The following is a 21,104-nucleotide window of genomic DNA, read 5'->3' as shown; positions in this document are numbered from 1 at the left end:
AAATAGCATACATGAAGATATTTTATTCAGAAGTTTATCGAAAAGGGATTTAAGACAGACGAATGTTTATTTAATGTGGTTCAAAAGATAAAAAAAAAAAAGCATAGATGAAGATATTTTATTCAGAAGTTTATCGAAAAGGGATTTAAGACAGACGAATGTTTATTTAATGTGGTTCAAAAGATAAAAAAAAAAAAAGCATAGATGAAGATATTTTAATCAGAAGTTTATCGAAAAGGGATTTAAGACAGACGAATGTTTATTTAATGTGGTTCAAAAGCTAATAAATAAATAAATAAATAAATAAAATAGCATAGATGAAGATATTTTATTCAGAAGTTTATCGAAAAGGGATTTACGACACGAATGTTTGTTTAATGTGGTTCAAAAGGTAAAAATTGAATAGACGAATGTTTTTTTTTTTTTTTTTTGCTCTATAATGTTAAAAGGAAATAGTTTAGAACAGAGGAATGTTTGTTTAAAAGGATTCAAATGAAAGAATTTTGCGTAGACGAATGTTTTTTCTTCTTCTAATCTATGAGATTGAAAATGGCAATAATTTAGAATGGTAGAAAGACTTTTTGTATTATTTTCACAGGAAAGAATTTAGCATAGACAAATGATTTTTTTCTCTGACAATTATGATGGTGAAAACGGGAAAAAATTAATAAAGAAGAATGATTTTTGTATGATTTTCACAGGAAAGAATTTAGCATAGACGAATGATTTTTCCTCTAACATATGAGGTTGAAAAAGGCAAAAAATTAGAATAGAAGTGATTTTTTGTATGATTCTCAAAGGAAAGAATTTAGTATAGACGAATGTTTTTTTTTATCTAACATATGAGGTTGAAAAAGGCAAAAAATTAGAATAGAAGAGATTTTTTGTATGATTCTCACAGCAAAGAATTAAGCATAGACGAATATTTTTTTCTAATATATGCGAAAAAGGCAAAAAATTATAAAAGAAGAAAGAAGTTTTGTACGATTTTTACAGGAAAGAATTTAGCATAGACGAATGTATTTTTTTTTTCCTAATATATGAGGTTGAAAAAGGGAAGAATTTGGAATAGAACTAGGACTTTTTTATGATTTTCACAGGAAAGAATTTAGCATACACGATTTTTTTTTCACAGGATATAACTAATAACTATAATATTCCAAGCGTGGCAGCCCCCCAACACACACACACACATACACACACACACAAAGAAAAGGAAAAAAAGACTAAAAAATTCAAATTCAACAAAACATTGGAATTTGTACTCACCCCGATCAGCTGACGAGATATGAACACTGGTCTTCATGTTCCTTTTTCTTCACCTTCACGCTATGCACCTCACTTTCCTGCACTACTGTTGTTGCTTGAGACCTTCACCTTCACTTCACTCACTTTCGAACCTCACAAAACCTCATTATTGAACGTGAAAATGAGAAATAACAAGAAAACGACGCACTGCTGTCATTATCACCAACCGCCATTCGACTTTTTCCTTCATTTTTATCTATTTTTCTTCACCTTCACACTATGCACCTCACTTTCATGCACTGTTCCCGTACCTTGAGACCTTCACCTTCACTTCACTCACTTTCAAACCTCACAAAACCTCATTATTGAACGTGAAAATGAGAAAATAACAAGAAAACGACGCTCTGCTGTCATTATCACCAACCGCCATCCGACTTTTTCTTCATTATTATCTACTTTTCACCACATTCACGCTGTGCACCTCACTTTCCTGCACTGTTCCCGTACCCTGAGACCTTCACCTTTACTTCACTCACTTTCAAACCTCACAGAACCTCATTATTGAACGTGAAAATGAGAAAATAGTAAGAAAACAACGCGTTACTATCACCAGGACCAACCGCCATCCGATTTTTCTTCATCTTTATCTATTTTTCTTCACCTTCACACTATGCACCTCACTTTCCTGCACTGTTCCCGTACCTTGAGACCTTCACCTTTACATCACTCACTTTCAAACCTCACAGAACCTCATTATTGAACGTGAAAATGAGAAAATAACAAGAAAACGACGCTCTGCTATCATTATCACCAACCGCCATTCGACTTTTTCCCTCATCTTTATCTATTTTTCTTCACCTTCACACTATGCACCTCACTTTCCTGCACTGTTCCCGTACCCTGAGACCTTTACCTTCACTTTCGTCACTATCAAGGCACAGACAACCTCCTTATTGAACGCGAAAATAAGAAAATATGAAAACTGGACGTGTATACCACCACCACCACAACCGCCGCCATCACCAATATTTTTTTCATATTTTCGCTTGTTTTCTTAATTTTCACGTAACTCACTTCACTTTCCTTCACTGCTATAGATACTTGAGACCTTCACCTTTACTTCAGTCACTGTCAAAGCTCATTTAACCTCCTTTATCACCGTGAAAACGAGAAAATAACAAAAGAAAACATCGTGCACAACCACCACCTCCGCCATCACACGATACTCTCTTCCATATTTACGCTTGTTTTCTTCATTTTCACGCTACTCACTTCACTTTCCTTCACTGTTATAGAACCCTGAGACCTTCATCTTCACTTTTATTACGATGAAGGCACAAACAACCTTCTTACTTATCGTGAAAATGAGAAAATAACAAAATAAAATATCGCGCATCACCACCACCGCCGCCATCACACTGCATTTTTTTTCATGTTTACGCTCATTTTCCTCATATCCACGCACTTCACCTCACTTTCCTTCACTGTTATAGAACCCTGAGACCTTCATCTTCACTTAAATCAATCTACAGGCACAGACAACCTTCTTATTTATCGTAAAAATGAGAAAATAACAAAATAATGATGGCTGCAACCCTTCTTCATATTTACGTCGTTTTTCATCATTTTCACGCTATGCACCTCACTTTCCTTCACTGCTACTGTTGCTTGAGACCTTCACCTTCATTTTCATCACTATCAATGCACCCACAACCTCCTTCATCACCGTGAAAATGAGAAAATAACAAAAGAATGATGGCTGTCACCTCACCCCTCGCCATCACACTTCTCCATATTTACGTCGTTTTCCATAATTTTCACGCTATGCACCTCACTTTCCTTCACTGCTACTGTTGCTTGAGACCTTCACCTTCATTTTCATCACTATCAATGCACCTACAACCTTCTTTATCATCGTGAAAATGAGAAAATAACAAAAGAATGATGGCTGTCACCTCAACCCTCGCTATCACACTTCATATTTACGTAGTTTTTCATCATTTTTACGCTATGCACCTCACTTTCCTTCACTGCTACTGTTGCTTGAGACCTTCACCTTCATTTTCATCACTATCATTGCACCCACAACCTCCTTCATCACCGTGAAAATGAGAAAATAACAAAAGAATGATGGCTGTCACCTCACCCCTCGCCGTCACACTTCTTCATATTTACGTCGTTTTTCATCATTTTCACGCTATGCATCCCACTTTTCTTCACTGCCACTGTTGCTTGAGACCTTCACCTTCATTTTCATCACTATCAATGCACCAACAACCTTCTTTATCATCGTGAAAATGAGAAAATAATGAAAGAAAGTTAAGCGTCGCCACACACCTCACGCCATTGCAAAACAAACCAATCAGCTGTTTCCCTCCTCCCCTCTTCCTCCTCTTCCTCCCCTTCTCCTTTATTCCTTATTTTCCTTTTATTGCTCATTGTTTATCTTTCCTATTCCTATCTTGTTTTGTATTTGCATTATTAGTTTTCTTTTTTCCTGTATTGGTTTCTGCTTGAACATAATAGGTCGTATTATAAAACATTTCGCCCCCCAAAACACAAATTTCCCAAGGCTTTCTTAGGAGTTGTAGGTATTTCAAAGGGTAGTTTTATGGCCCTGGTGGTAGTGTGACCCTTCCTCTGTACCATGAACCCAAAAACACAAATTTGCCAAGGCTTTCTTTGGAGTTGTGGGCATTTCCAGGTGTAGTTTTATGGCCCTGGTGGTAGTGTGACCCTTCTTCTGTACCGTGAACCCAAAAACACAAATTTCCCAAGGTTTTCTTAGGAGCTGTGGGCATTTCCAGGGGTAGTTTTATGGCCCTGGTGGTAGTGTGACCCTTCCTCTGTACCATGAACCCAAAAACACAAATTTGCCAAGGCTTTCTTAGGAGTTGTGGGCATTTCCTGGAGTAGTTTTATGGCCCTGGTGGTGGTGTCACCCTTCCTTTGTACCATGAACCCCAAAACACAAATTTGCCAAGGCTTTCTTAGGAGTTGTGGGCATTTCCAGGTGTAGTTTTATGGCCCTGATGGTGGTATGACCCTTCCTCTGTACCATGAACCCAAAAACACAATTTGCCAAGGCTTTCTTAGGAGTTGTGGGCATTTCCAGGGGTAGTTTTATGGCCCTGGTGGTGGTGTGGCCCTTCCTCTGTACCGTGAACCCCAAAACACAAATTTGCCAAGGCTTTCTTAGGAGTTGTGGGCATTTCCAGGGGTAGTTTTATGGCCCTGGTGGTAGTGTGACCCTTCCTCTGTACCATGAACCCAAAAACACAAATTTCCCAAGGCTTTCTTAGGAGTTGTGGGCATTTCCAGGGGTAGTTTTATGGCCCTGGTGGTGGTGTGGCCCTTGCTCTGTACCATGAACCCAAAAACACAAATTTGCCAAGGTTTTCTTAGGAGTTGTGGGCATTTCCAGGGGTAGTTTTACGGCCCTGGTGGTGGTGTGACCCTTCCTCTGTACCATGAACCCAAAAACACAATTTCCCAAGGCTTTCTTAGGAGTTGTGGGCATTTCCAGGGGTAGTTTTATGGCCCTGGTGGTGGTGTGACCCTTCCTCTGTACCATGAACCCAAAAACACAAATTTCCCAAGGCTTTCTTAGGAGTTGTGGGCATTTCCAGGGGTAGTTTTATGGCCCTGGTGGTGGTGTGACCCTTCCTCTGTACCGTGAACCCAAAGAAACACTCATTAGAACCCGATTCCGTCTTGTTTTGTAGTTTCATTATTAGTTTTCTTTTTTTCCTGTTTTGGTTTCTGATTCAACATAATTGGTCGTATTATAAAACATTCCGCCCCCCAAGAACAAAAATTTGCCAAGACTTTCTTAGGAGTTGTGGGCATTTCCAGGTGTAGTTTTATGGCCCTGGTGGTGGTGTGACCCTTCCTCTTGAAACCTAAACAAACACTCGATCATTAGAACCCGACTGACCCCCTCTTTGACCTTTAGAAAAAGCTGATGTGAGAAGGGAAAGTGTCTTATAATTCCGATCAATATTCTACTTCACATTTTCTATGGCAATTTGTTTCCGCGTTCTGTTCCGGTTGGTCAATTTCTTAATGGTTGCTTTACTTGCTTGCTTATTTTCTTACTTACTCTTGCTTACTTGTTGATTGGTTGTATTTTTTTTTTTGGTATGTGGAAAGTAACGGTGAGTATTAATTATCAGACTTTTATTATTATTATTATTATTATTATTATTATTATTATTATTATTATTATTATTATTATTATTATTATTATTATTATTATTATTATTATTATTATTATTATTATTATTATTATTATTATTATTATTATTATTATTATTATTGTTGCTGTTGTTGTTGTTGTTGTTGTTGTCATATTTATTATTATTTTTCATCATTATCTTCACCTTCGTCATTATCATTATCATTATTATTATTATTATTATTAGTATTAGTATTAGTATTAGTTTTAGTATTAGTATTCATTCTATTTTAACTATGATCATCATCATCATCATCATCATCATTAATACTGCTATTATATATATACGAAACAAATACAAGAAACTCCACCCAATATTTCGACAAGTTAATAGCAGTTATCATCATTACAACTAGACTGCTACGACACATTACTCTCCTATTATTGATGCTATTTAATCACTGGGCCGCAGAGAGAGAGAGAGAGAGAGACCGGAAGAAGCAAAGGAAGACTGACAACTGAGGGACAAAAGTTAGCTTGAATTTTCTACACAGCTCTCTTTTTTTTTTTTTTTTTCCTTTCTGCTGCGTGTCGGGGAAGTTTATTACGTTGACCACAGCCACGCCACTAACCAAGGCGGCGAAACACATGCCCGGAAAACCAGAAACCATACTGTTTAACCATTCTCTTTCATTCACATTTTCATTCTCTCTCATTCTCATTCTCTTTCTCTCATTCTTATTTTCTCATTTTCATTCTCTTCTCTTATTCTCATTCTCTCTCTTTCTCATTCTTATTCTCTCATTTTCATTCTCTTCTCTCATTCTCATTCTCTCTCTTTCTCATTCTTATTCTCTCATTTTCATTCTCTTCTCTCATTCTCATTCTCTCTCTTTCTCATTCTTATTCTCTCATTTTTATTCTCTTCTCTCATTCTCATTATCTCACTTTCTCGTTCTTTCTTTTTCTCATTCTCATTCTGATTCTCATTTTCTTCTCATTCTTATTCTCTTTCTTATTCTTCAAACATTCTCTCTCTCTCTCTCTCTCTCTCTCTCTCTCTCTCTCTCTCTCTCTCTCTCTCTCTCTCTCTCTCTCTCTCATCTGTCCTTTCATATTTGTCACCTCTTATTTCTTCGGCTCTATTCCTGTCCCGCTACAACGAAGGACAAGGCGCGGTACACAGGCAGACAGGTGAGTGTGTGTGTGTGTGTGTGTGTGTGTGTGCCGCTCACGTGTCGCCAAATACGGAAACTGTTCAGGGGATTCACGCGTCCGTCTGTTCCGCCTTTTACTGACTTCCTGCGCGGCCCTGAAGTGGCGCATCTGTGTGTTTGGTGTTTGTGTTGGCTTGCTTGTTTGTCTCTTGCTTGTGTTTCGTTTGTGTGTTGTTTGTGTCTCTTCTGTTTGGTTGTGGGTCGGTTGTGTTTCGTCTGTTTGTGTTGTGTGTGTTTGTTGAAATGTTTGGTTTTCTTCCACTGTTGAATTTGTTTACATGCTTATATATCAGTGCTTTCATATTCATACATACATGCATACATACATACATACATACATACATACATGCATACATACATACATACATACATAGGCTACATACATACATACGTACATATATACATACATACCTATTATACATATTTATTGAGCACTTTCCCAGCCAGAGACAATGCAAAAACTGCCTTACATACATACATACATACATACATACATAGGCTACATACATACATACATATATACATACATACCTATTATACATATTTATTGAGCACTTTCACAGCCAGATACAAACCAAAGACTGACTTACATACATAGATACATACATACACACACACATACATGCATACATCTAATCACAGAAAGACATGCCCGTGCAAATAATTTAGTGCAGTGGTTTCCAAGTCTTTTTTCCTCCGCCTTACAGCCCTAGGAAAGGTTTGATTGGTGTTCGCCGGTAAACTCTGGAACAGCCTTCAGTCGTTTGCATCTCCCCCTGCCTATGACTTGAACTCTTTCCTTGGAGAGTGTCAGACACCTCCCGAACCTTTTTTGAATAATCTCTTGGAATTCTTTATCAGTTTTCCTTTTCGAGATCAGATGTTTTGTGCGTTCTCTCGTTGTTTTTTTCTGCCCTTGACTTCTTCCACTGATGCAAAGAGAAAATAGATAAATATTGAACTGTGCTGCGCGTGACGGAACTGATAGCAGAATAAGTGCTTACTCAGTACATAAAAGGCAAATATGACTTGAGCAATTATATTCTAGTTCATTCAGAAAAAAAATGTAAACAGCTGAATTTATCCACACAAACCACTCTTTGTTGCACCCTTGCTCTCGTGTGTACATGTCCACAAGAAAATACTCGTACACACACACACACACACACACACACACACACACACACACACACAGACATACACACACACACACACACACACACACACACACACACACACACACACACACACACACACAGACACACACACACACACACACACACACACACACACACACACACACACACACACACACACACACACACACACAGACATACACACACACACACACACACACGCACCTAACTCTTCCCCCCCCCCCCCTCACACACACACACACACACACATACACACACACACACACACACACACACACAGACACACACACACACACACACACACGGTCACAGAGATAAGTCCCGTAACTCAGCGGTGCAGGCAGGGACGCTATACATAGCCTCCCTGGGAGCAGCTTAACCTCCGGCCACGCCACCGAGCAAGCTCCGAAGGTCACACACACCCTTGAAGGCAAGCCGTATAACAAATGGAGAAATGTGAATAAATGAAAATAAATCATAAAACATAATCAGGCCACTATCTATAGTTGTTGTTCTTTGAAGAATTATGAAAACACAACAGAAACAACGCAATGAAAGAAAGGAATGATGAAAGAGAGAATGCGGGGAACCATCGTCGATGAGACAGTAACAGTGTCCCAGTCGAGCAAGAGTCGTGCTTCACGGCAGCCACTATAAATAAAATTAGCCTGCGCCACAAATGGGCTGGGGCCGTCCATAAGGCCCCTCAAGAAAGTCTTCCGGCGCTACAAGCAGCACGAAATAATAGTCACACACTTCACAACACGCAGGGGCATTCATGTACCTGTATATATTACTTGAAGATAATATCTGGGTTTGTTTTCATATTCATTTATTTACGTCCACAGAGACTTCTAAATAGAGATTGAACATTTTCATAAAGGAGGGAGGCGGTGGCCGAGTGGTTAGCGTGCCGAGTCCAGGAGGTCTTCTCCATGATCTTGTCCGGACGCATCGCGCTCCGCCCGCCGCCACAAGCTGATTTTTTTCATTCACCGCCGAATGGCCACACGTGCTGCCCTGGAGACTGCCTATCAACCCGGACTCTAGATTGTCTCTATAAAGGAAAGGATCAAAGATGAGTTCCGGGGGGCATCATGAGCCAAGCAAGATGGCGCCATTATAAACACTTGCCTGGGTCACAACGGCCTGGGGCCGACCAGCAGGTCCACCAAGAAAGCTTACCGGCGCCACAGGCCAAAAACGTAAAAAGAGAATATATATATATATATATATATATATATATATATATATATATATATATATATATATATATATACATACATACATACATACATACACACATACAACCATACATATAATCACAGAAATATATATATATATATATATATATATATATATATATATATATATATATATATATATATATATATATATATATATATATATATATATATATATATATATATATATATATATATATATATATATATATATATATATATATATATATATATATATATATATATATATATATATATATATATATATATATATATATCCTGCTGCTTCTTCCAGCCAATCATCATCATCATCATCATCATCACTTTTCCGCGAAGCAAAACAAAACAAAAAAATAAAAACTGAATACACACACTCAGCATAGCATGTCTTCAACCTTCCTTTCTTCTTCTTTACCCTCCTCCTCCTCCTCCTCATCCTCCTCATCCTCCAGACACCCCTGAAGTGCCTCGCCACCTGTCCAATTAAGGAGGTCGTACCTGTTCTTACCTGCACGTGCTTGCCGTTTACCTGTGTAGCGGTGAACGTGTTACCTAGTCTTAATTAGCACAGGTGATGTCTGTGACCGGGTGGGTCACCCACCTGTGACTTTCCCCTTGACTTGCAGTTGGAGGAGGAGGAGGAGGAGGAGGGGGAACATAGGAACATAGGAATACATAGGAAGAACTGACACCAGAAGACCTGTCGGTCTATGGCGAGGGTGTCTGTTTACTACCGCTACTACTAGTGATCTACGTGTGGTAGGACAGGATAGAATAGATGAAGGCTCCTCCCCACCCACCTCTCCCTCCGGCAACGTGCCGGCAGGAAATAGTTAGAAGAGATCACCATTTGCCTTTAAGGAAGAAAGGGACATGGAAATTTTACAGTAAGAGATAAATAAGAGGAAATTACTACCCTTAACTTACGCTAATGGTGACCTAAGCTGTGGGGGAAATCATTAACAAAGTCTTCAGGTCGTAGTCGTACTGAAGTGTCTGATACATATGAAAAAGGGTCAGTAAAATCCTATATCCCTGAAGTACTCATCCGATGAAGACTTGAAGCTATTGATACTCTGTGCGCTAACTACTGACGGTGGGAGTCTATTCCAGTGATCGACGACTCTATTATTGAAATAACTTCTGCGCGCCAATGTGTTACATCTGTTTCCCTTTAACTTCATACCGTTGCTGCGTGTTATTGTGTTGGTGTCTCTCTGAAATAGACTATCTGGGTTAATGTTTTCGAATCCATTAAGGATTTTGAACACTTCGATTAAGTCCCCTCTTAACCTTTGCTTTTTCAAGGAAAACATATTTAAACTCTTTAACATACGTCAAGTTACGGAACGCTGGAATTTGTTTGGTTGCTCGTCGCTGTATCTTTTCTAGCAAAACTTGGTCTCTGATATAATTCGGTGACCAGAACTGAACGGCGTATTCTAGGTGTGGTCTTACAAATGCTAAATATAATCTCTTCATAAGTTCGGGTGATTTATAATCAAAGTTTCTTGAGATTAATCCCAACATCATATTGGCTTTTTTACTCGCTGCAGAACATTGATCACTCATTTTAAGAGTGTTACTGATAATGACACCAAGATCTTTTTCTTGTTTTAATTCGCTGAGCTCATGTCCTTGAATCTGATATTTAAAGTTAGGATTCTTTTCACCTATGTGCATTACTTTACATTTATCTACGTTGAAACACATATGCCATTTTTCGCTCCAGTCGGCAAGTCTTTTTAAATCTGATTGAATATTTTCGCAATTTATACTGTTCGTTACCGTACCTCCTACTTTGGTGTCGTCGGCGAATTTGGCTACTTTTGACAGGATATCAGTCTCTAAATCGTTCACGTAAATTATGAAAAGTGTTGGCCCCAGGACTGAACCTTGAGGAACGCCACTGGTTACGGGTTGCCAATCGGATGCTTCACCATTAACCCGCCGTCTGCCGGCTATTTGAAGACCTGTAGCCAACCCCAGTGCCGGCTTTTTTTCGACTTCAAAATTACTAGATAGGTAGAAAATCAATATGAAAAATGGAAAACATCAATATAAGTACCCCACTCGAAGAAGAATTTTTGAACCCGTTGTCGTTCGTCGTCGTGAAAAGTGAAAAGTATGCGCAGGATCTTTATTTTTATTTTTACAATAAACAACTAACAATGTTTTTTGCTTTGTTGTGTTACTTACACACTAAAACAATCTGAGTTTTTTTTTTTTTATCCATCTGAACCCTGGCGTTGTTGGGCGCTCGCACACACATGGGGGGGGCGGATATGAGACACGCGAATAAGAAAGTGTTATCTTGTAAACATAACCGTTTTTTTGTTTTTTTTTTTCATTATTTTGTGTATGCTCTGCTGTCATCTGCGCACCATTTAACATATTACCATATCCCCATCCCCATAACAGCGCCAAACCCAAAACCAAATGACTCAGCTCTAGCCTTGTCGTCGCATGTCGTCTTGCATGCGCCAAGTGGATGCGCTGACAGTCCTGATGCGCATGCATGCGCGGTGGGCTGGGTGACTCATGGGGGACTCGGGTAGCCCTTCATCCCAGCAAAGATCAATATCAATATCTTTTTTTTATTTTTTTTTTTCTTTTTTAATATCAGATTTTTTTTATTAGGCATATGTATATACGGCGGCATTGATATATGATACATGCAGCTTAAGAACTACACGCTGTTGTCTGTCGGTGAACCAGTCATGAATCCACGCACACAGATGGTCACTTATACCGTGGGAACGCAGGTTTGAAATAAGCCTAACGTGGGGAACTTCATCAAACGCTTTCTGAAAGTATAGGTAAATTACGTCATATGAGGTTCGGGCGTCCCAACTTGAATAAACGTCGTTGAAAAAAAGTTAATAAGTTGGTAAGGCAAGAGCGATTTCTGCGAAATCCATGCTGATTATCAGTTATCAAATCATTTGTTTCGAGGAACGTGATCATTTTATCCCTGATTATTTTTTCGAATATTTTAATTAGGACAGATGTAAGGCGTTTTTTATCTCCTTTTTTTAAAGATCGGGGTAACATTGGCTTTTTTCCACGCAAGGGGCACGCTTGCCTGTGCTAATGACTTGTTGAACATTAACGTTATGGGTAATTCTAGCTGTTGACTGCATTCTCTTAACACGCGAGGAGATAAATTGTCGGGACCCGGAGATTTATTTGGATCTATTTTTTGCAGGTACGCACGCACTTCACTGATATCAATTTCGGTCAACGCAAGCTTATGTTCTTCAGGGCCTTGAAAAATATTCCTCGGGGCGGGGATCGATGTCATGTTCTCTTTTGTGAATACGCTACTAAAGGTTGAATTTAGGACCGACGCCATTCGCTTGTCATCGCTAACTATGTCGCCATTTTCTAATAGTGGGCCGATATTACTTTTAACAGTTTTTTTGTTTATGTAACTTTTTTTTTTTTTTACGTCGCGGCCTATTGCGCAGGTAGGCTTCTTCCCGGTGGGGCCTGATGGTTGGCCCAGCCCGTTCTGGCGCAGGCGAGTGTTTATAGTGGCGCCATCTTGCATTGGCTCATGCTGCCCTCCCGGAGCTCATCTTTAATCTTAGAATCTAGAGTCCGGGTTGATAGGTGGTCTTCTGTACAGCATGTGGGTAGTTTTAAGCCACTCGGCGGCGGGTGAAAAATCCCAGCTTGGTGGCACCGGGCGGGGATTGAACTCGCGTCCTCCTGAACGCGGCGCCGTCACTCTGTCGACTCAGCCTTAAGTGATATTTTCATCTCGTACTCGCGTTTCTGTTTTCTGATTTTCCTTTCGCACTCTCTCTTGATGTTGATATAATTACTGTGAAGTGTGTGACAATTTATATTTCTTATACAGTTTTCTTTTTTCGACGATGATTTTCTGTAGGAGGAGGAGTAGGAGGAGGAGGAGGAGGAGGAGGAGGAGGAGGAGGAGAGCAGGAGGTGGTGGAGAATATGCAAAATTGATCGGTAAGGAAAGTGTGGAGGAAAGGGAAAGGGATGGATGAGAGAGAAAGGAATAGGGAGGCGAAGAGGAAGGGATGCAAGAGAAGAATAAATGATGAAGGGAGGGGAGGAAGACGAGAGGATTGAAGGGAGGGAGAGAAGAAGATAGGAACAGAAGAATAAAGGGGGGGAGAAGGCAAAGGGACAAGGAATAAAAGGAATGGAAAGGAGAAAGAAAGGGAAGAAAAGGAGGGGAGGAGGATGGAAAAGGGGAAGAAAAATTAGGGAGAAGAGGAAGAGAAAGGAAAAGGGGGATGCAAAATAGGAGAGAAAAGATAGAACGGAGGAAGAAAAGGAGAAAGGGAAAGAAAGGAAAAAGAAAGGGAGAGAAAGGGGAAACGGAAAAGGAGAGAGAGGATAGGAGAGGCAAACGGAGAGATTGGAATGGAAAAGAAGAATGGAGATAGAGAGAAAGAGGGCAAGAGAGAAAGAAAAGGGATAGCAAAGAGGAATAAAGAGAGGGAAGAAGAGGAAGAGATGAAGAAAAGGAACGTATGGAAGACAGAGGAAGAAAAAGGGAGGAAAAAGAGAACACAAAGGAAAATGATAAGATGAAAAAGAGAAGGGAAGGAAGGGAGAAGAGAGGAAATGAAAAGAAGGAAGAGAAGAGAAAGAAAAGAAAGGGAGGGAAGAAAGAGGAAGAAAAAGGGAGGAAAAAAGAGAACACAAAGGAAAATGATAAGATGGAAAAGAGAAGGAAAAGAAGGGAGAGGAGGAGGAAATGAAAACGAGGAAAATAAGAGAAAAAAAAGAAAGGGAGAGAAGAAAGATGACAAAGAAGGATGGGATGAAAAGGAGAAGGGAGAGAAAGAAGGGGAGAGGAAAGATGATGAAATGGGGATAGGGAAGGAATAGGAATAGGAAGTGTGCGAAGGAGAGAAGAAAGAAAGGAAGGAAGTAAGGAAGGAAGGAAGGAAGGAAGGAAGGAAGGAGAGAAGAAAGAAAGGAAGTAAGGAAGGAAGGAGAGAAGGAAGGAAGGAAGGAAGGAAGGAGAGAAGGAAGGAAGAAAGGAAGGAAGGAAGGAAGGAAGAAAAGAAGGAAGGAAGAGGAAGGGAAAGGAGGAGAAAGGGAGAGGAGAGAAAATAGCGAAGAAGGAAGAGGAAGAGGAAGACGATGAGGAAGGACAAATAAGGAAATAAGAGGATAAGGAAGAAACGTGCAGGAGAAAAGAAAAGAAAAAAAGAAAGAAAAACGAAAGAAGGATGGAAAGAAAAAGAGCAAAAATGAAAATGATCAGAAGAAAAAAAGAAAATAAAGAAAATGGAAGAAAGATGAAAAAAAAAGAAAATGGAAGAGACAAAAAAAAAAATTGAAAGATGAAATTAAAATAACACGAAAACAAAAGAAAAATGGAGAAAGAAAAAAATGAGCGAAATAAATAAAAGTATAGAAAAGGTAGAGATGAAGAAAAAACGAGAATGAAAGAAAGATAGAAAGAAAGAAAAAAAAATAACGAAGGAACGAAACTAAAGGAAAGTAATAAAGAAGAGAAAAAAAATAATTAAGAAAAAAAGCGAAAAAGACAGAAAAAGAGGTAGAAGAAAAAATATATATAAGGAAACCAAGAAGTGATAAAAAGAATTGAATAAAAAGAACGAGTAAGCTAAAGAGAGAATAAAAGAAACACAGGAGGCGGTGGCTGAATGGACAGCGTGCGGGCGCGGCGTCCTGGAGGGTTCATGTTCGAGTCCCGCCCGCCGCTACAAGCTGACAATTTTCAGTCACCGCCAAATGACCACCTACCATCCCGAACTCTAGCAATACTCTCTAATGAGCATCAAAGAGGAGCTCCGGGGGGCAGCATGAGCCAAGCAAGATGGCGCCACTATAAACATGTGCCTGCGCCATAACGGGCTGGGGTTTACCATTGAGGAGGCAGTGGCCGAGTGGTTAGCGTGCGGCCCGGATTCTCATTTCAGCGACTTCGGTCAAGAGGAGCACCGGGGGGCGGCATGGGCCAGGCAGGAGTCACACATCACGGCAGCCACTGTAAATAAAATTAGCCTGCGCCATTAACGAGCTGGGGCCGTCCATAAGAACCCTCAGGAAAGCCTACCAGAGCTACAAGCAACATAAAAAAGAGGCCCCACCAAGAACAAACACACAGACAAACAAACACCCCTCACACACACACACACACACACCTTCCTCCCCCCTCCCCTCCACAAACCACTCCCTCCCCCCTCGAACCGCCCCCCCCCCACCCCCACTCTCCCCACACGCACACACATGGTATAATCCCCACATGACGCAGACATATACGTGCATCCACCCTCCTCCACCTCCACCTCCACCTCGCTTCTCACGTGTTTCCTGGTTCTAATCCTCGCCGCCTCCCCGCGCCAAGACACGGGTTCAGGGGGCACTCAAAGAAAACGAGGCGACGTGCTGCCCCGCGTCGCCAACACTAGTCAGAAGCGCCCTCCCCCTCGCCACGGACACACGCACACACTCCCGTCACGGCCCCGCTGCCCTTCGCTTGCTCCCTCCTCGCCTCCGTTTGGTTTTAAGACAGGAGGAAGAGGACGTGGAGAGAACGAAGCTTAGAGAAGAGGGAAAGGAGAAGAGAAAGGAGAGGAAGACACATCGAGAGCATTTTAAACAGCAGAAGAAACAGAATTAGGTGAGAAAAGAGAAGAGAGAAAGGAGAAGAGAGAGGAAACAAATGAGAGCGTCTTATAACAGCAGGAAAAACAAGATTAGGAGAGAGAAGAGGAGAGGAAAAGGAGATAAGGAAGAAGAGGAAAAGGAGATAAGGATGAAGAGGACGAGAAAATAAGCAGAAAGAGAAGAGAAGAAGAAGGGAAAAAAAAACCGAGAGAAGCAAAATTAGGAGAGAGCAGAGAAGAAGAAGAGATTAAGAAGGATTAAGGAAACAAGAAAAACAACAACAACAACCTCTCGCTCTCTATCTCTATCCCCCGCTCTTAATCCCTGGACGCGGTGGCCTCACATGTGTGTACGTGTGTGTGTGTACCTGTGTGCGTCTTGCCCGTGTGTGTGTACCTGTGCCTACCTGAGCGATACAGCCAATTAGCGGCACGGTGCACCTGTCCGCCGTCCTTTGCGTTCACCTTTGACACGCCCTCACGCCCACGCCCACGCCCACTCATCAAACCCACCTTCACGCCCACGCCTACACCCGCGCCCACTTCGCCTCCACGCCCACTTGAAGGTTAGCTAACAGGTGACACTTGTTACTTATGCTCTTACAATTTGAAGTAAGAGAATATAAGGAGAAAGAGAGGAAAAGTAAAGAAGAGAAGAGAAAAGGGAAAAAACGAACCTAGAGAAGCAAGATTAGGAGAGAGAAGATAAGAAAGATTAAAGAAACAAAAGAACAACAAGAAAACAACAACCTCTCGAACGTAGATATTTACTTAGAGCCAAGATTTATTGGTTTAAGACTTGAGCCGAGACATTAGAAGACATTTGAAATAAGAGAAGGGAAAAATGATTGGAATGATTGGAACTCGAACAGAGATATTTACTTAGAAGAACCGACATTTACTGGTTTAAGACTTGGCCCGAGGCATTAGAAGACATTTGAAGTAAGAGAAGGGAAAAATGATTGGAATGATTGGAATGATTGAAATGATTGGAGCTCTAACGTAGAAATTTACTTAGAAGAACTGAGATTTATTGGTTTAAGCCTGAGCCGAGACATTACCTTAAAATTTGAGTAGATAGTAACTTAAAACTTGAAGTGGAAGAATTACGTCAAATTTGAACCGAGATATGAACTTAAATCATGAACCGAGAGACTTACTTAAAACTTGAAGTGATAGATCTAACTTAAACCGAGAGACTGACTTTAAATTTGAAGCTTAAAATTTGAACCGATATATGTACTTTAAACTTGTAAGAAGGTACTGACTTGAAAATTGAATCGATATACTAACATCAAAATAAAATAAAATAAAATAGATGAGATAATTACTTAAGACTTAGAGATATTAAAACTTATGCTGAGTGAATTTGTGAAGAAAAGAAAATCTAATCTTTATTCAGAGGCTAGAAAAGTGGCAAAAGAAGAAAAAATCAGAGAGAAATATAACTTAACAAAAAAAAAAAAAATATTATCATCATCAGAATTTCAGAAAACGTGACAGAAGAGAAAGACAAAAAAATATAATAGATAACTGACGTTTATCATTTTAAAAGCTTAGAACAAAGGAATGACTATTAAACAGAAATAATAAGAGGAATAAAAATCCATTGTTATCAGAGGTTAGAAGGAGCGTGACTTGCATTTTTTACCCTTCGAAGAGAAAGAGAGAAAGAAATATATGAAAACAACTTGACTTCTTCACCATCATCAAAGTTTAGAGAAGTTTTTTTTCTACGTGTTCCCCTGTAGCGCCGGCAGGCTTTCTTGAGGGGCCTAGTGGTCGGCTCCAACCCGTCATGGCGCAGGCAAGTGTTTATAGTGGCGCCATCTTTTATTAGCTCATGCTCGTTCTTGATTCACTTGGACGGTTTCCTCTAGAGTCCGGGTTGATGGGTGGTCTTCAGGACAGCATGTGGGTAGTCTTAGGCCACTCGGGGGTGACTGAAAAATCCCAGGTGGTAGCGGCGGATTCGAACCCAAGTCGTCCAGAACGCGGTGAATGTGGGGCCCGCACGCTAACCACTCAGCCACCTCCTACCCCTTGAAGAGAAAAAAAAGAAAGAAAGGAAAAGAGGAAAACAAAATACTGGATTCCTTCACTATCATTCTTATTAGCTATCATTATTTAATTATATCTTTAATTTTCGATGAGATAAGATAGTGATGGAGATTGAGAAAAAGAAGATAATTGATTACTCTATTTTATATTTATTTTTTCGTTTATTCTACTTACTGAGAGACAAGAAAACAGCGAGAGAAAATAAAAAAAACGAAAGATAAAGAAAGTAAAGAAAATTAACAAGATAAGATAGAAAATACGATAGAAAGAAAGTAATTGAAAGGGGAAAAGAATAGATTTGTCAACTTCTTTTTCTATATTCTGTCAATTCACTATTTCTCTTTTTGTCTGCTTGTTCGAGAGAGAGAGAGAGAGAGAGAGAGAGAGAGGTGGGGGACGGTGAAGGGGAGGTGATAAGAGATGACAAGAAAGAAGAAGAGGAGGAGGAGGAGGAGGAAGAGGAGGAGGAGGAGGAGGAGGAGGAGGAGGTAAATGTCATAAAGATGTAAGAGAAAAAGAAAAAAAGAAAAAAAAAAAGAATGAAGAGAAGAGAGAGAGAGAGAGAAAGGAAGAAGGGAAAAGGAGGAGAAGGGAAAAATGTGATAATAAAGGGAAATGGAGGTAGATAGGAATGAAGGGAAAGAGGGGAGGGAATAGATAAACACACACACACACACACACACACACACTTTGGCATGTCACCGTGGGAACCAAACAATGTGTGTGTGTGTGTGTGTGTGTGTGTGTGTGTGTGTGTGAAAGTTTGGTGGTGGTGGTGGTTGTGGTGGTGATGGTGGTGAAGGGACGAGTTGGCGGTGGAGAGAAAGTATGTTGTTGGCAGAGAGAGAGAGAGAGAGAGAGGAGGTGATTCACAGCTTATGACAATACACTCAGTTTAGTCATCCACGCCTCTCTCTCTCTCTCTCTCTCTCTTGTTTTTAGTTTTTTTTTCTTGACACAGACACTTGTTAAATCAGGTCCTATTACCTATAACATTACATTATACTCTCTCTCTCTCTCTCTCTCTCTCTGTTTATCATTTTTCGCTGTTATTCCTTCTTTCTTCCATTCTTTCTTTCTCTTTTTTTTCTCTCTTTATATCTACCTATATATCGCTCATTCCTTCTTTTTCTATTCCCCTATCTATTTATATCTCATTTTCTTTCTTTCTTTCTTCTATTTCTATCTTTCCTTCTATCTTCTTTCTTTCTTTCTATCTTCTTTCTATCGTTCTTTCTTCTTAACTTTTCAAACCTCCATTAATTTCTGTATCTTTTTTTTTTAGTGCATCTTCATCTATCCGCCTATCATTCTTTTTCTCCTTCTACCTTTCTCTCTATCTATCAGTCTATCTGCATATCTATCTTTTTATCTATCTGTATACGAACACGTGGAGACAGTTCACCACCACCACCACCACACAGCCAAGTCTTAACCTTATTAGTGGAAGAAAGAAAAAAAAAAAACCACTTATAAGGAGAGTATTACCAGGAGGAGGAGGAGGAGGAGGAAGACGGAAGACAAATGGGTGGAGGAGGGGGATAAGAAGAAAGGGGGGAGGGAGGGTGGTGATGGTGGTGGTGATGGTGGTGGTGATGAGAGAACGTCAGTGTGGCATTGGTGGTGTTGCTGGAAGGTGGTGTTGGTGCTGGTGGTGTTGGAGGTGGTGGTGAGTGTGTTTGTGCGTGCGTGTGTGTGTGTGCGTGTGTGTGTGTGTGTGTGCGTGTGTGTGTGTGTGTGTGTGTGTGTTGGTGTTATTTTTTTTGTTTGTTTCGTGAAAGTTAGGCAAAATTTGTGTTGTATTTCGCATTTCTTGTTTTTTTTCTTCTCTTTTGTTTTGCTGAATGATGAAAAAGAAGCGTACACACACACACACACACACACACACACACACACACACACACATATTCTTATCTTGTTATTTCATTTATCAAGCTTTCTTTCCTCCTCTATTATCTTCCTCCTCCTCCTCCTCCCCCTCCTCCTCCTCTTCCTCTTCCTCTTCCTCTTCCTCTTTCGTTTTCTCATCCGCTTCCTCTTTCCTTTTCTAGATTTTCGTACCCATTCTCTCTCTCTCTCTCTCTCTCTCTCTCTCTCTCTCTCTCTCTCTCTCTCTCTCTCTCTCTCTCTCTCTCTCTCTCTCTCTCTCTCTCTCTCTCTCTCTCTCCACACACACACACACACACACACACACACACACACACACACACACACACAGGTAATTATTGGTCCAGGAATCCAGGTGAAGCCACACAAGTGATACTGACGCAGGTGGTGGTGGTGATGGTGGTGGTGGTGGTGGTGGTGGTGATGGTAGTGGTGGTGGTGGTGGTGGTGGTGGTGGTGGTGGTGGTGATGGTGGTGGTGGTGGTGGTGGTGATGGTGGTGATGGTGGTGGTGGTGGTGGTGGTGGTGGTGATGGTGGTGGTGGTGGTGATGGTGGTGGTGGTGGTGGTGGTGATGGTGGTGGTGGTGATGGTGGTGATGGTAGTGGTGGTGGTGGTGGTGGTTTTGGTGGTGGTGGTGGTTTTGGTGGTGTGGGTGGTGTGGTGGTGATGGTGTGGGTGGTGGTGGTGGGTGGGTGGTGGTGGGTTGGTGATGTATATGGTGGTGGTGGTGATGTGGTGTTTGGTGGTGTTGATGCTATGGTGGTGGTTGTGGGGTGGTTTGTGTGGTAAGGTGGTGCTATGGTATCTGTGGTGTGGTGGTGGTGGTGGTGGTGGGTGGTGGTGGTGGTGGTATGGGTGTGGTGGTGGTTGGTTGATGGGTTGGTGGGTGGTGGTGGTTTGGTGGTATGTGGTGGTGTTTGTGTTATGGGGTGATTTGGTTGGTGTGGTGGTGGTCCTTTTTTTTGTTCTTCTTTTTCTTCTTTTTCTTCTTTTCTTCTTCTTGTTCTTCTCGTTCTTGTTCTTGTTCTTCTTCTTTTTTTCTTCTTTTTCTTCTTCTTTTTTCTTCTTCTTCTTCTTCTTCTTCTTCTTTCTTAAACAAAAAACAAAACAAAAATAATGATGACGAAAATGGTGATGATGATATTAACCAAGATGAAAGTGGTGATAATATTAGTGGTGATGATGAAAATGGTGATGACAGTAATGGTGATGACAATGGTGATGATGGTGGTAGTGGTTATTGCAATTCTGATGATGAGTTTGAAAATGACAATGAGTGACGATGTCTGAGAATGATGATGATGGTGATGCTGGCGATGGTGATGAAACAAGGTCACGGTAATTACAGGTGTGACAAAGACTAATTAACCTCATTTATCAGGTAATTTAACACCTGGTGGCGTCATTACCGTACACAAAGGTGGAACTCATTAAAGGGACACTTATTAAATTATATACCTGGAAAATGAGATACTATGAATGAAAAGA

General features: G+C 40.6%; 1 protein-coding gene and 1 long non-coding RNA gene across 10 annotated transcripts in view; one reads left to right on the top strand and one right to left on the bottom strand.

Moving 5' to 3' along the window:
* The window catches only part of LOC127000615 (CBP80/20-dependent translation initiation factor-like), a 74,052-nt gene that overhangs the window by 40,264 nt on the left and 12,684 nt on the right, over positions 1-21,104 (top strand). The window lies entirely within an intron of this gene.
* LOC127000619 (uncharacterized) lies at positions 196-5,321 on the bottom strand. 3 transcript variants are annotated; one of them, XR_007754346.1, is made up of 4 exons: positions 3,527-5,321; positions 1,803-3,151; positions 1,574-1,606; positions 196-1,377 (listed from the first exon to the last, which is right to left on the bottom strand). It is a non-coding gene; the product is annotated as an uncharacterized LOC127000619 (long non-coding RNA). The 3 variants fall into 3 exon arrangements; XR_007754345.1 differs by having other exon boundaries at positions 196-1,606; positions 1,803-3,144; positions 3,331-5,321; XR_007754344.1 differs by having other exon boundaries at positions 196-1,606.

The sequence above is a fragment of the Eriocheir sinensis genome, chromosome 19 (genome assembly GCF_024679095.1).
Source record: "Eriocheir sinensis breed Jianghai 21 chromosome 19, ASM2467909v1, whole genome shotgun sequence".
Lineage (NCBI taxonomy): Eukaryota > Metazoa > Arthropoda > Malacostraca > Decapoda > Varunidae > Eriocheir > Eriocheir sinensis.
The sequence above is the reverse complement of the archived record's forward strand: the minus strand, read 5'-3'. Positions and strand labels throughout refer to the sequence as shown.